Genomic DNA, 13133 nt, shown 5'->3' with positions numbered 1-13133 from the left:
CATCGACCTCGACCGCGACTCCGACTGATCGCCGCCGATGGGCAGCTACCGCAGGAGCTCCGGTGAGCTCACTCTTTGTTGTAGTGGTGCGGTAGCGTAGGCCCTGTCTAGCATATCTAACCTTTATGTATGTATGTGGCGTGTATAAACTTATTATGCGAAGAAGAACCATCTATGCAAGCGAGCTCCGGCGAGCTGCTGTTTAAATTTCTCGCGCGAAACAACTTTTTTTTTAAATTTAGGGGCTTGTTTGAGGTTTCTAGTCTGCCGCCGCAAAATTCGACCTGCATAACCGTCCCCGTGCGACCTGCAAACACATTTTACAAGTCGGCAAAATGTGGGGTCTACTAGAGTTGCTCTTAGGCTCCCCACCCTACAGCTTGAGGTTGTGATATAGGAGCCCCCTTCACCCACCAGGCTTCCACGTACTTATATTCAATAAATATGTATAATTGCATCTATTTAAAATATTATTAATTCAAGTATTCATGTTCACATAGTCAAAAAATTCCCACGATAATGTGCAAGGTATTATCTATAGTACGCAGATAAAATAAAACAAGAGAGAGTGTGTTAATAATCCACAGAAGATATTGAGGTTTAAGCCTTTATCTTTCCCTACTAATAAAGCACGGAGTGCTTCTGGTCGTCCGTCATGGTCGTTTTACAAAAAAGCCCCTCCGTTTACAGGAAATCAACCCGCGCTCCCTGTTTAAGTGGCAACCAGAGAAAACGTTTCGGTTTTCCGTCGTCGCTTTTGCATAATAGTCCCGCAGTTTATAAGAAATCAACCCGCAGTCCTACTTAACGTATGCTCCTGATGAGATAACGTTTCGATTTGTTTTGCATAAAAACCCCTGCCACCACCCCCACCTCCGCCCACTTATCCATTGCCGGATTCCTCCATTGCCTCCCTCCACCGAACCGCCGGGCACGCCCCGCCGATTGCCACCGGCGTCCTCCGCAGAAGCCAAGGAAGGGATGATGCGTCGCGGTGAAAATAACGGTTCGTCGGGGAAAAAAAGGAGTCACCCGCATCCACCCGCACCCGCTCGCATCGCCCTCCTCTCCCTCCCTGCTGTAGCAGTCAGAGTTTGTGCTAAAATTTCAGATTCGAATTAATAGTCCCACCCCGCAACTTTACATCAAATCCTAGCAACTTATATACTTTCCAAATTGCAAGAATCAACAAGCCAACGAAAGAAGTGTGAGATACAATCAATCAAAGAGGAACGGCGCATGAATCCAACAAAAAACAGTGGTCGCGGCGGCGAATTTGACATTCCTTCTAATAATCCTCATGGAAACAGAGTTGAGAGAATACAGAAAAACATTGATACCATTGGCAGCCGCAGTGCACACGGCACCACCACAACGCATCCCGCCAGGCAGCTGCCGAGGACGACACACAGCAGGCGCTGCGCCAGACCGCCTCCCGCGCCTCCACACAGGCCTGCCGATCTGGCGAGCAACCGAGCCAGCCCCGCATCCCCTGTCGCCCAGCCACCCACCGGAGAGCTCCACCACCACGGCACGGGGATGCCGCCGCCGCCGCCGTCACAGGCCGGGCCGCGGCTGGACGACGAGGCGTTGGCCTTCTCGGGGTCAACGCGAGCAGACGAAGCGGCGCGAGATCATCGGCCGGACCTAGGGGGGCATGCGCAGGTGGCGGAGGCTATGGACGTCCGAATCGAGCCGAAGCCGACGCAGGGATCAGATACTGGGCTGGCGGCCAGATCGGGCGACGCAGCTCCAAACCGCCATCCATGGCGTCCTCTCGTGGTTCCTCACCGACAGGGGGGTTGCTGCCCTGGCCCCCGCCAGCCACCACGGCTGCGCACAGTGGGAAGGCTAGGCCAAGCTGTTCGTGGGCTAGATCGGGGTGGATGAAGAAGAGGAGGTGGAATGGCCGATGTGTGTTGTGTGTTGTGTGTGGATAAGGAAGAGGCACGCAGTGAGCGGTGGTGGGCGGCAGTGGGTGTTGTTGCTGCCGCACCGAGCGGAAGCTACTGGATGCTATTTCTATTGTTTGATTGATTGATGTTACTGGCATAATTTATTCATGTCTACCACATCATATGAATATATTATAGACATATTGATTTAAAGTAAGTGAAATATTGGAAAGAGATACTACTATTTCTTAGAGCATATGCCTCATACGCCCGGACGGGCCTCCCGGTCACGATTTTTTAACCCAGACAGGCCCCTCAAACGCCCGGGCTCACCGGCACACACCATATCTAACTTAAATATGGGGCGGATATGGGAGCGCCCCGGCATGCCCGCCATATCGGACCCGGTCCACGCTGGCCCACCCGATCCCACATAAAATCCTTCACACCGCTCGTCGGACCAAACCCTAGCCACTTCCCTCCCCTCCGCCACCCAAGCTCGTCTCTGGCTCCTTCCGGTCGTCTCCGGCATGGTGGGCAATGGATCCAAGTCCTTCACCTCGAGATCCCTCGACTCCGATCTCATCCCGCGCGGCCCCGAGCAGGAGATGGACGTCCGGCTTGCGCTCCGCCATGCTCGGGAGGAGGCCCGTGGACGGCTGTGCTCGGACTCCATCCGTCGGGAATCCATTGCGTCCGCTCAAATGGGGCATGGCGCTGCCTCGCCGGAGGTCATGCGGTCCGTCTGGCGTTCGAACGCGCTAGCGCACAGGCAACCCCTTCGATGGCGCACCATCATCCCACAAGGCCATGGCACGACGTGCACGCCATGCAAGGCACCAAGCGTGGGAGGCGGCGGCAGCCCTTGCGGCAATGAACGTCGACGAGGCGGAGTCACATTCTCCGACGCCCCGTATGGCCCATTAGTCCGGGCACCGCAACCGCATTGTGGTGGACGTCGGCGGCTCGTCCCGGACGGATCCATCATCGATCTGGCGTCCACCGATAATGTTCGGGTTGTTGGAAATATGCCCTAGAGGCAATAATAAAAGCATTATTATTATATTTCCTTGTTCATGATAATTGTCTTTATTCATGCTATAATTGTGTTATCCGGAAATCGTAATGCATGTGTGAATAACAGACACCAACATGTCCCTAGTGAGCCTCTAGTTGACTAGCTCGTTGATCAACAGATAGTCATGGTTTCCTGACTATGGACACTGGATGTCATTGATAACGAGATCACATCATTGGGAGAATGATGTGATGGACGAGACCCAATCCTAAACATAGCACAAGATCGTATAGTTCGTTTGCTAGAGTTTTGCAATGTCAAAGTATCTTTTCCTTAGACCATGAGATCGTGTAACTCCCGGATACCGTAGGAGTGCTTTGGGTATGCCAAACGTCACAACGTAACTGGGTGACTATAAAGGTAGACTACGGGTATCTCCGAAAGTGTCTGTTGGGTGACATGGATCAAGACTGGGATTTGTCACTCCGTATGACGGAGAGGTATCACTGGGCCCACTCGGTAATGCATCATCATAATGAGCTCAGAGTGACCAAGTGTCTGGTCACGGGATCATGCATTACGGTACGAGTAAAGTGACTTGCCGGTAACGAGATTGAACGAGGTATTGGGATACCGACGATCGAGTCTCGGGCAAGTAACATATCGATAGACAAAGGGAATAGCGTACGGGGTTGATTGAATCCTCGACATCGTGGTTCATCCGATGAGATCATCGTGGAGCATGTGGGAGCCAACATGGGTATCCAGATCCCGCTGTTGGTTATTGACCGGAGAGTCGTCTCGGTCATGTCTGCTTGTCTCTCGAACCCGTAGGGTCTACACACTTAAGGTTCGGTTACGCTAGGGTTGTAGGGATATGTATATGCAGTAACCCGAATGTTGTTCGGAGTCCCGGATGAGATCCCGGACGTCACGAGGAGTTCCGGAATGGTCCGGAGGTAAAGATTTATATATGGGAAGTCCTGTTTCGGGCATCGGGACAAGTTTCGGGGTTATCGGTATTGTACCGGGACCACCGGAAGGGTCCCGGGGGTCCACCGGGTGGGTCCACCTGTCCCGGGGGGCCACATGGGCTGTAAGGGGGTGCGCCTTGGCCTAATGGGCCAAGGGCATCAGCCCCACATAGGCCCATGCGCCTAGGGTTTAGAAGGGGAAGAGTCCTAGGAGGGTAAGGCACCTCCTAGGTGCCTTGGGGGGGAGGGAAACCTCCCCTTGGCCGTCGGCCATAGGAGATTGGATCTCCTAGGCTGCGCACCACCCCCCCTTGGCACCCCTATATATAGTGGGGGAGAGGAGGGACTTCATACCTGAACGCCTCGGCCTTTGGTTGCCTCCTTCTCCCTCCCCAACACCTCCTCAACCTCCATAGTGCTTAGCGAAGCTCTGCCGGAGTACTGCAGCTCCATCAACACCACGCCGTCGTGCTGCTGCTGGTGCCATCTCCCTCAACCTCTCCTCCCTCCCTTGCTGGATCAAGAAGGAGGAGACGTGGCTGTTCCGTACGTGTGTTGAACGCGGAGGTGCCGTCCGTTCGGCGCTGGTCATCGGTGATTTGGATCACGTCGAGTACGACTACATCATCACCGTTCTTTTGAACGCTTCCGCTCGCGATCTACAAAGGTATGTAGATGCAACTAATCACTCGTTGCTAGATGAACTCCTAGATGATCTTGGTGAAACGAGTAGGAAATTTTTTGTTTTCTGCAACGTTCCCCAACAGTGGCATCATGAGCTAGGTCTATGCGTAGTTCTTCTTGCGCGAGTAGAACACAATTTGTTGTGGGCGTAGATTTGTCAACTTTCTTGCCGTTACTAGTCCTTTCTTGCTTCAACGGTATTGTGGGATGAAGCGGCCCGGACCAACCTTACACGTACGCTTACGTGAGACCGGTTCCACCGACTAACATGCACTAGTTGCATAAGGTGGCTGGCGGGTGTCTGTCTCTCCTACTTTAGTTGGAGCGGAATCGATGAACAGGGTCCTTATGAAGGGTAAATAGAAGTTGACAAATCACGTTGTGGCTTTAACGTAGGTAAGAAAACGTTCTTGCTAGAACCCTAATTCAGCCACGTAAAACTTGCAACAACAATTAGAGGACGTCTAACTTGTTTTTGCAGCAAGTGGTTTGTGATATGATATGGCCAAAGTTGTGATGAATGATGAATGATCTATATGTGATGTATGAGATGTTCATGCTATTGTAATAGGATTCACGACTTGCATGTCGATGAGTATGACAACCGGCAGGAGCTATAGGAGTTGTCTTTATTCTTTTATATGACCTGCGTGTCATCAAGAAACGCCATGTAAATTACTTTACTTTATTGCTAAACGCGTTAGCCATAGTAGTAGAAGTAATAGTTGGCGAGCAACTTCATGGAGACACGATGATGGAGATCATGATGATGGAGATCATGGTGTCAAGCCGGTGACAAGATGATCATGGAGCCCCAAGATGGAGATCAAAGGAGCTATGTGATATTGGCCATATCATGTCACGTTTATTATTTGATTGCATGTGATGTTTATCATGTTTTGCATCTTGTTTACTTAGAACGACGGTAGTAAATAAGATGATCCCTCACAATAATTTCAAGAAGTGTTCCCCCTAACTGTGCACCGTTGCGACAGTTCGCTGTTTCAAAACACCACGTGATGATCGGGTGTTTTATTCAGACGTTCACATACAACGGGTGTAAGACAGATTTACACATGCAAACACTTAGGTTGACTTGACGAGCCTAGCATGTACAGACATGGCCTCGGAACACAGAAGACCGAAAGGTCGAGCATGAGTCGTATAGAAGATACGATCAACATGAAGATGTTCACCGATGTTGACTAGTCCGTCTCACGTGATGATCGGACACGGTCTAGTTTAACTCGGATCATGTAATACTTAGATGACCAGAGGGATGTCTAATCTAAGTGGGAGTTCACTAATAATTTGATTAGTTGAACTTAATTATCATGAACTTAGTCTAAAATCTTTGCAATATGTCTTGTAGATCAAATGGCCAACGTAGTCCTCAACTTCAACGCGTTCCTAGAGAAAACTAAGCTGAAAGACGATGGCAGCAACTATACGGACTGGGTCCGGAACCTGAGGATCATCCTCATAGCTGCCAAGAAAGATTATGTCCTACAAGCACCGCTTGGTGACGCACCCGTTCTCCCTGCAGAACAAGATGTTATGAACGCTTGGCAGGCACGTTTCGATGACTACTCCCTCGTTCAGTGCGGCATGCTTTACAGCCTAGAGCCGGGGCTCCAAAAGCGTTTTGAGAGACATGGAGCATATGAGATGTTCGAAGAGCTGAAAATGGTTTTCCAAGCTCATGCCCGGGTCGAGAGATATGAAGTCTCCGACAAATTCTTTAGCTGTAAGATGGAGGAAAACAGTTCTGTCAGTGAGCACATACTCACTATGTCTGGGTTGCATAACCGCTTGACTCAGCTGGGAGTTAATCTCCCGGATGATGCGGTCATTAACAGAATCCTCCAGTCGCTTCCACCAAGCTACAAGAGCTTTGTGATGAACTTCAATATGCAGGGGATGGAAAAGACCATTCCTGAAGTATTTGCTATGCTGAAATCAGCAGAGGTAGAAGTCAGAAAGGAACATCAAGTGTTGATGGTCAATAAAACCACTAAGTTCAAGAAAGGCAAGGGTAAAAAGAACTTCAAGAAGGACGGCAAGGAGGTTGCCGCGCCCGGCAAGCAAGCTGCTGGGAAGAAGCCAAAGAATGGACCCAAGCCCGAGACTGAGTGCTTTTATTGCAAGGGAAGCGGTCACTGGAAGCGGAACTGCCCTAAGTACTTAGCGGATAAGAAGGCCGGCAAAACAAAAGGTATATGTGATATACATGTAATTGATGTGTACCTTACTAGTGCCCGTAGTAGCTCCTGGGTATTTGATACCGGTGCAGTTGCTCACATTTGTAACTCAAAGCAGGGGCTGCGGAATAAGCGGAAACTGGCAAAGGACGAGGTGACGATGCGCGTCGGGAATGGTTCCAAGGTCAATGTGATCGCCGTCGGCACGCTACCTCTGCATCTCCCTTCGGGATTAGTTTTAAACCTTAATAATTGTTATTTAGTGCCAGCTTTGAGCATGAACATTGTATCGGGATCTCGTTTAATTCGAGATGGCTACTCTTTTAAATCTGAGAATAATGGTTGTTCCATTTTTATGAGAGATATGTTTTATGGTCATGCTCCTATGGTGAATGGTTTATTCCTTATGAATCTCGAACGTGATGCTACACATATTCATAATGTGAGTACCAAAAGAAGTAAGGTTGATAATGATAGTCCCACATACTTGTGGCACTGCCGCCTTGGTCACATAGGTGTTAAACGCATGAAGAAGCTCCATGCTGATGGACTTTTAGAGTCTCTTGATTATGAATCATTTGACACGTGCGAACCATGCCTTATGGGTAAAATGACCAAGACTCCGTTCTCAGGAACAATGGAGCGAGCAACCGACTTATTGGAAATCATACATACTGATGTGTGCGGTCCGATGAGTGTTGAGGCTCGCGGTGGCTATCGTTATGTTCTCACCCTCACTGATGATTTAAGTAGGTATGGGTATATCTACTTAATGAAACACAAGTCTGAAACCTTTGAAAAGTTCAAGGAATTTCAGAGTGAGGTTGAAAATCAACGTGACAGGAAAATCAAGTTTCTACGATCAGATCGTGGAGGAGAATACTTGAGTCACGAGTTTGGGGCACACTTAAGAAAATGTGGAATAGTTTCACAACTCACGCCGCCTGGAGCACCTCAGCGTAATGGTGTGTCCGAACGTCGTAATCGCACTCTGTTAGATATGGTGCGATCTATGATGTCTCTTACCGATTTACCGCTTTCTTTTTGGGGCTATGCTTTAGAGACTGCCGCATTCACTTTAAATAGGGCTCCGTCGAAATCCGTTGAGACGACACCGTATGAATTATGGTTTGGGAAGAAACCTAAGCTGTCGTTTCTAAAAGTTTGGGGATGCGATGCTTATGTCAAGAAACTTCAACCTGAAAAGCTCGAACCCAAATCGGAAAAATGCGTCTTCATAGGGTACCCAAAAGAAACTATTGGGTACACCTTCTACCTCAGATCCGAAGGCAAGATCTTTGTTGCCAAGAATGGGTCCTTTCTGGAGAAAGAGTTTCTCTCGAAAGAAGTAAGTGGGAGGAAAGTAGAGCTTGATGAAGTATTGCCTCTTGAACCGGAAAATGGCGCAACTCAAGAAAATGTTCCTGAGGTGCCTGCACCGACTAGAGAGGAAGTTAATGAAAATGATCGAGATACTTCTGATCAAGCCCCTACTGAAATCCGAAGGTCCACAAGGACACGTTCCGCACCAGAGTGGTACGGCAACCCTGTCTTGGAAATCATGTTGTTAGACAACGGTGAACCTTCGAACTATGAAGAAGCTATGGCGGGACCGGATTCCGACAAATGGCTAGAAGCCATGAAATCCGAGATAGGATCCATGTATGAAAACGAAGTATGGACTTTGACTGACTTGCCCGTTGAGCGGCGAGCCATAGAAAATAAATGGATCTTTAAGAGGAAGACAGACGCGGATGGTAATGTGACCATCTATAAAGCTCAGCTTGTCGCTAAGGGTTATCGACAAGTTCAAGGGGTTGACTACGATGAGACTTTCTCACCGGTAGCGAAGCTGAAGTCCGTCCGAATCATGTTAGCAATTGCCGCATAGAAGCCGCATTCTATGATTACGAAATATGGCAAATGGACGTCAAAACGGCATTCCTTAATGGTTTCCTTAAGGAAGAATTGTATATGATGCAGCCGGAAGGTTTTGTCGATCCTAAGAATGCTGACAAAGTGTGCAAGCTCCAACGCTCGATTTATGGGCTGGTGCAAGCATCTCGGAGTTGGAACATTCGCTTTGATGAGATGATCAAAGCGTTTGGGTTTACACAGACTTATGGAGAAGCCTGCGTTTACAAGAAAGTGAGTGGGAGCTCTGTAGCATTTCTCATATTATATGTAGATGACATACTTTTGATGGGAAATGATATAGAACTCTTGGACAGCATCAAGGCCTACTTGAATAAAAGTTTTTCAATGAAGGACCTTGGAGAAGCTGCTTATATATTAGGCATCAAAATCTATAGAGATAGATCGAGACGCCTCATAGGTCTTTCACAAAGCACATACCTTGATAAGATATTGAAGAAGTTCAATATGGATCAATCCAAGAAAGGGTTCTTGCCTGTGTTACAAGGTGTGAAATTGAGCTCAGCTCAATGTCCGACCACGGCAGAAGATATAGAAGAGATGAGCGTCATCCCCTATGCCTCAGCCATAGGTTCTATTATGTATGCCATGCTGTGTACCAGACCTGATGTAAACCTTGCCATAAGTTTGGTAGGAAGGTACCAAAGTAATCCCGGCAAGGAACACTGGACAGCGGTCAAGAATATCCTGAAGTACCTGAAAAGGACTAAGGAAATGTTTCTCGTTTATGGAGGTGACGAAGAGCTCGTCGTAAAGGGTTACGTCGACGCTAGCTTCGACACAGATCTGGATGACTCTAAGTCACAAACCGGATACGTGTATATTTTGAATGGTGGGGCAGTGAGCTGGTGCAGTTGCAAGCAAAGCGTCGTGGCGGGATCTACATGTGAAGCAGAGTACATGGCAGCCTCGGAGGCAGCACATGAAGCAATATGGGTGAAGGAGTTCATCACCGACCTAGGAGTCATACCCAATGCGTCGGGGCCGATCAAGCTCTTCTGTGACAACTCTGGAGCTATTGCACTTGCCAAGGAGCCCAGGTTTCACAAGAAGACAAGGCACATCAAGCGTCGCTTCAACTCCATTCGTGAAAATGTTCAAGATGGAGACATAGAGATTTGTAAAGTACATACGGACCTGAATGTAGCAGATCCGTTGACTAAACCTCTCCCTAGAGCAAAACATGATCAACACCAGAATTCCATGGGTGTTCGATTCATCACAATGTAACTAGATTATTGACTCTAGTGCAAGTGGGAGACTGTTGGAAATATGCCCTAGAGGCAATAATAAAAGCATTATTATTATATTTCCTTGTTCATGATAATTGTCTTTATTCATGCTATAATTGTGTTATCCGGAAATCGTAATGCATGTGTGAATAACAGACACCAACATGTCCCTAGTGAGCCTCTAGTTGACTAGCTCGTTGATCAACAGATAGTCATGGTTTCCTGACTATGGACACTGGATGTCATTGATAACGAGATCACATCATTGGGAGAATGATGTGATGGACGAGACCCAATCCTAAACATAGCACAAGATCGTATAGTTCGTTTGCTAGAGTTTTGCAATGTCAAAGTATCTTTTCCTTAGACCATGAGATCGTGTAACTCCCGGATACCGTAGGAGTGCTTTGGGTATGCCAAACGTCACAACGTAACTGGGTGACTATAAAGGTAGACTACGGGTATCTCCGAAAGTGTCTGTTGGGTGACATGGATCAAGACTGGGATTTGTCACTCCGGATGACGGAGAGGTATCACTGGGCCCACTCAGTAATGCATCATCATAATGAGCTCAGAGTGACCAAGTGTCTGGTCACGGGATCATGCATTACGGTACGAGTAAAGTGACTTGCCGGTAACGAGATTGAACGAGGTATTGGGATACCGACGATCGAGTCTCGGGCAAGTAACATATCGATAGACAAAGGGAATAGCGTACGTGGTTGATTGAATCCTCGACATCGTGGTTCATCCGATGAGATCATCGTGGAGCATGTGGGAGCCAACATGGGTATCCAGATCCCGCTGTTGGTTATTGACCGGAGAGTCATCTCGGTCATGTCTGCTTGTCTCTCGAACCCGTAGGGTCTACACACTTAAGGTTCGGTTACGCTAGGGTTGTAGGGATATGTATATGCAGTAACCCGAATGTTGTTCGGAGTCCCGGATGAGATCCCGGACGTCACGAGGAGTTCCGGAATGGTCCGGAGGTAAAGATTTATATATGGGAAGTCCTGTTTCGGGCATCGGGACAAGTTTCGGGGTTATCGGTATTGTACCGGGACCACCGGAAGGGTCCCGGGGGTCCACCGGGTGGGTCCACCTGTCCCGGGGGGCCACATGGGCTGTAAGGGGGTGCGCCTTGGCCTAATGGGCCAAGGGCATCAGCCCCACATAGGCCCATGCGCCTAGGGTTTAGAAGGGGAAGAGTCCTAGGAGGGTAAGGCACCTCCTAGGTGCCTTGGGGGGGAGGGAAACCTCCCCTTGGCCGCCGGCCATAGGAGATTGGATCTCCTAGGCTGCGCACCACCCCCCTTGGCACCCCTATATATAGTGGGGGAGAGGAGGGACTTCATACCTGAACGCCTCGGCCTTTGGTTGCCTCCTTCTCCCTCCCCAACACCTCCTCAACCTCCATAGTGCTTAGCGAAGCTCTGCCGGAGTACTGCAGCTCCATCAACACCACGCCGTCGTGCTGCTGCTGGTGCCATCTCCCTCAACCTCTCCTCCCTCCCTTGCTGGATCAAGAAGGAGGAGACGTGGCTGTTCCGTACGTGTGTTGAACGCGGAGGTGCCGTCCGTTCGGCGCTGGTCATCGGTGATTTGGATCACGTCGAGTACGACTACATCATCACCGTTCTTTTGAACGCTTCCGCTCGCGATCTACAAAGGTATGTAGATGCATCTAATCACTCGTTGCTAGATGAACTCCTAGATGATCTTGGTGAAACGAGTAGGAAAAATTTTGTTTTCTGCAACGTTCCCCAACACGGGTTCCGGTCTCCGACGAGGAAGAGTAGGGCATGGGAGACGGCGGGGCCTCGAGTCCCGTGAGCCAACTAGCTTGTGTCCCATGCCCTACACTACCTTGCCGGCGACCGGCCCAACACTCTGAGGAGCGCAACCGACCGGCGGACATGGCCATGGCAGAGCCGGGCGAGAGGGGAGCAGAACCGAACGAGCTCCACGTAGATTAGTTTTCATGTTGCATGTAATAATGTGGATTTGAGGTTTCTAATTTGGGATATCGGGATGTGGAAACCATTTTTTGAGGGGTGACCGGTCGCTGGCGTTTGAGGGGTCGGATTTGCCAAGTCCGAGTGTAGATGCTCTTAAGGGAGAAAAATATTGGGGCTCACCATTACTTCCTGACCAGCAAGATATTCCTCAACTCTGGATGTCATCGATGTCTTGGTGATATAGGGAGTAGAGAGGAAGGGACGAAGTGTATATAGAGTGTGGACAACGGTGCATCTTGCTTGCGTCATGTTTTGCCCTGACGGCAGCTGGGGGGGGGATCTGTAGCTCTACGTACCCTAATCTTGATCCCATCGAGGCCCGATGAAAATGTCCAGGTTGGCGTGGAGGGTGTGCTCCTATTACTGGATGCAATGTGTCAACAAAAGAGCACCAAGCATTATAAACTCTTTACTTTCCGGCAATCATATTTTTTATTACACATAATCCAATTTGTTTTGAGCAATTTGAAGGAATATGTTTTATTAGTAGATACGAAAATTACAAGCTTTTGGAATACAATGGATCTTCATAAAGTGGATTCTTACGAGTCTTACCATCAATTTAATTGGAAAATCATCATTATTTATCATGACATGTAAACTCTCGAATACCAAACAAACTCTCAGATTTATTTATACCTGTTGCAACGCACGAAACAGTCAATATAGCTTAAAAACATTCACAGTTTCAAACTATTTTTGTTTCAAGAAAAATATGTTCACACTATCTCAAAAAACTTAAAAACTACCCAAAAAATCATACGATTTTACTAAAAAACCATTTAGAAATGTATACTTAAAAATTCCCAAATAAACATTTACAAATGTAAACAAAAGAACATTATTTACAAAAAAACTGTAAAAATATTTTTTCAGTGTTCAAATATCTATAAAAAAATTAACTCTTTAAAAATTGTTCTAATTTTATGAAAGGATTAAATTTTATTTAAAAGAAAGGAAATTTTCACATTTAACCATACGATCGACGTTTATTAAAATAAAAAATAAAAAGTGGAGCACAGTGACACATGTAGCACGTAGTGCCTCTTTTTAAGCCCGGTGCAACGCACGGGCATTTGTACTAGTAACACCTAAAAGCTTATCAAGGAAATTATTCGTAACAGCCACTTAAGCAAGTTTTAACTAAAGAAGCAATTGGCTTTTAGATAACAACTT

This window comes from Triticum aestivum, chromosome 1A, assembly GCF_018294505.1.
Source record: "Triticum aestivum cultivar Chinese Spring chromosome 1A, IWGSC CS RefSeq v2.1, whole genome shotgun sequence".
Lineage (NCBI taxonomy): Eukaryota > Viridiplantae > Streptophyta > Magnoliopsida > Poales > Poaceae > Triticum > Triticum aestivum.
The sequence above is the reverse complement of the archived record's forward strand: the minus strand, read 5'-3'. Positions refer to the sequence as shown.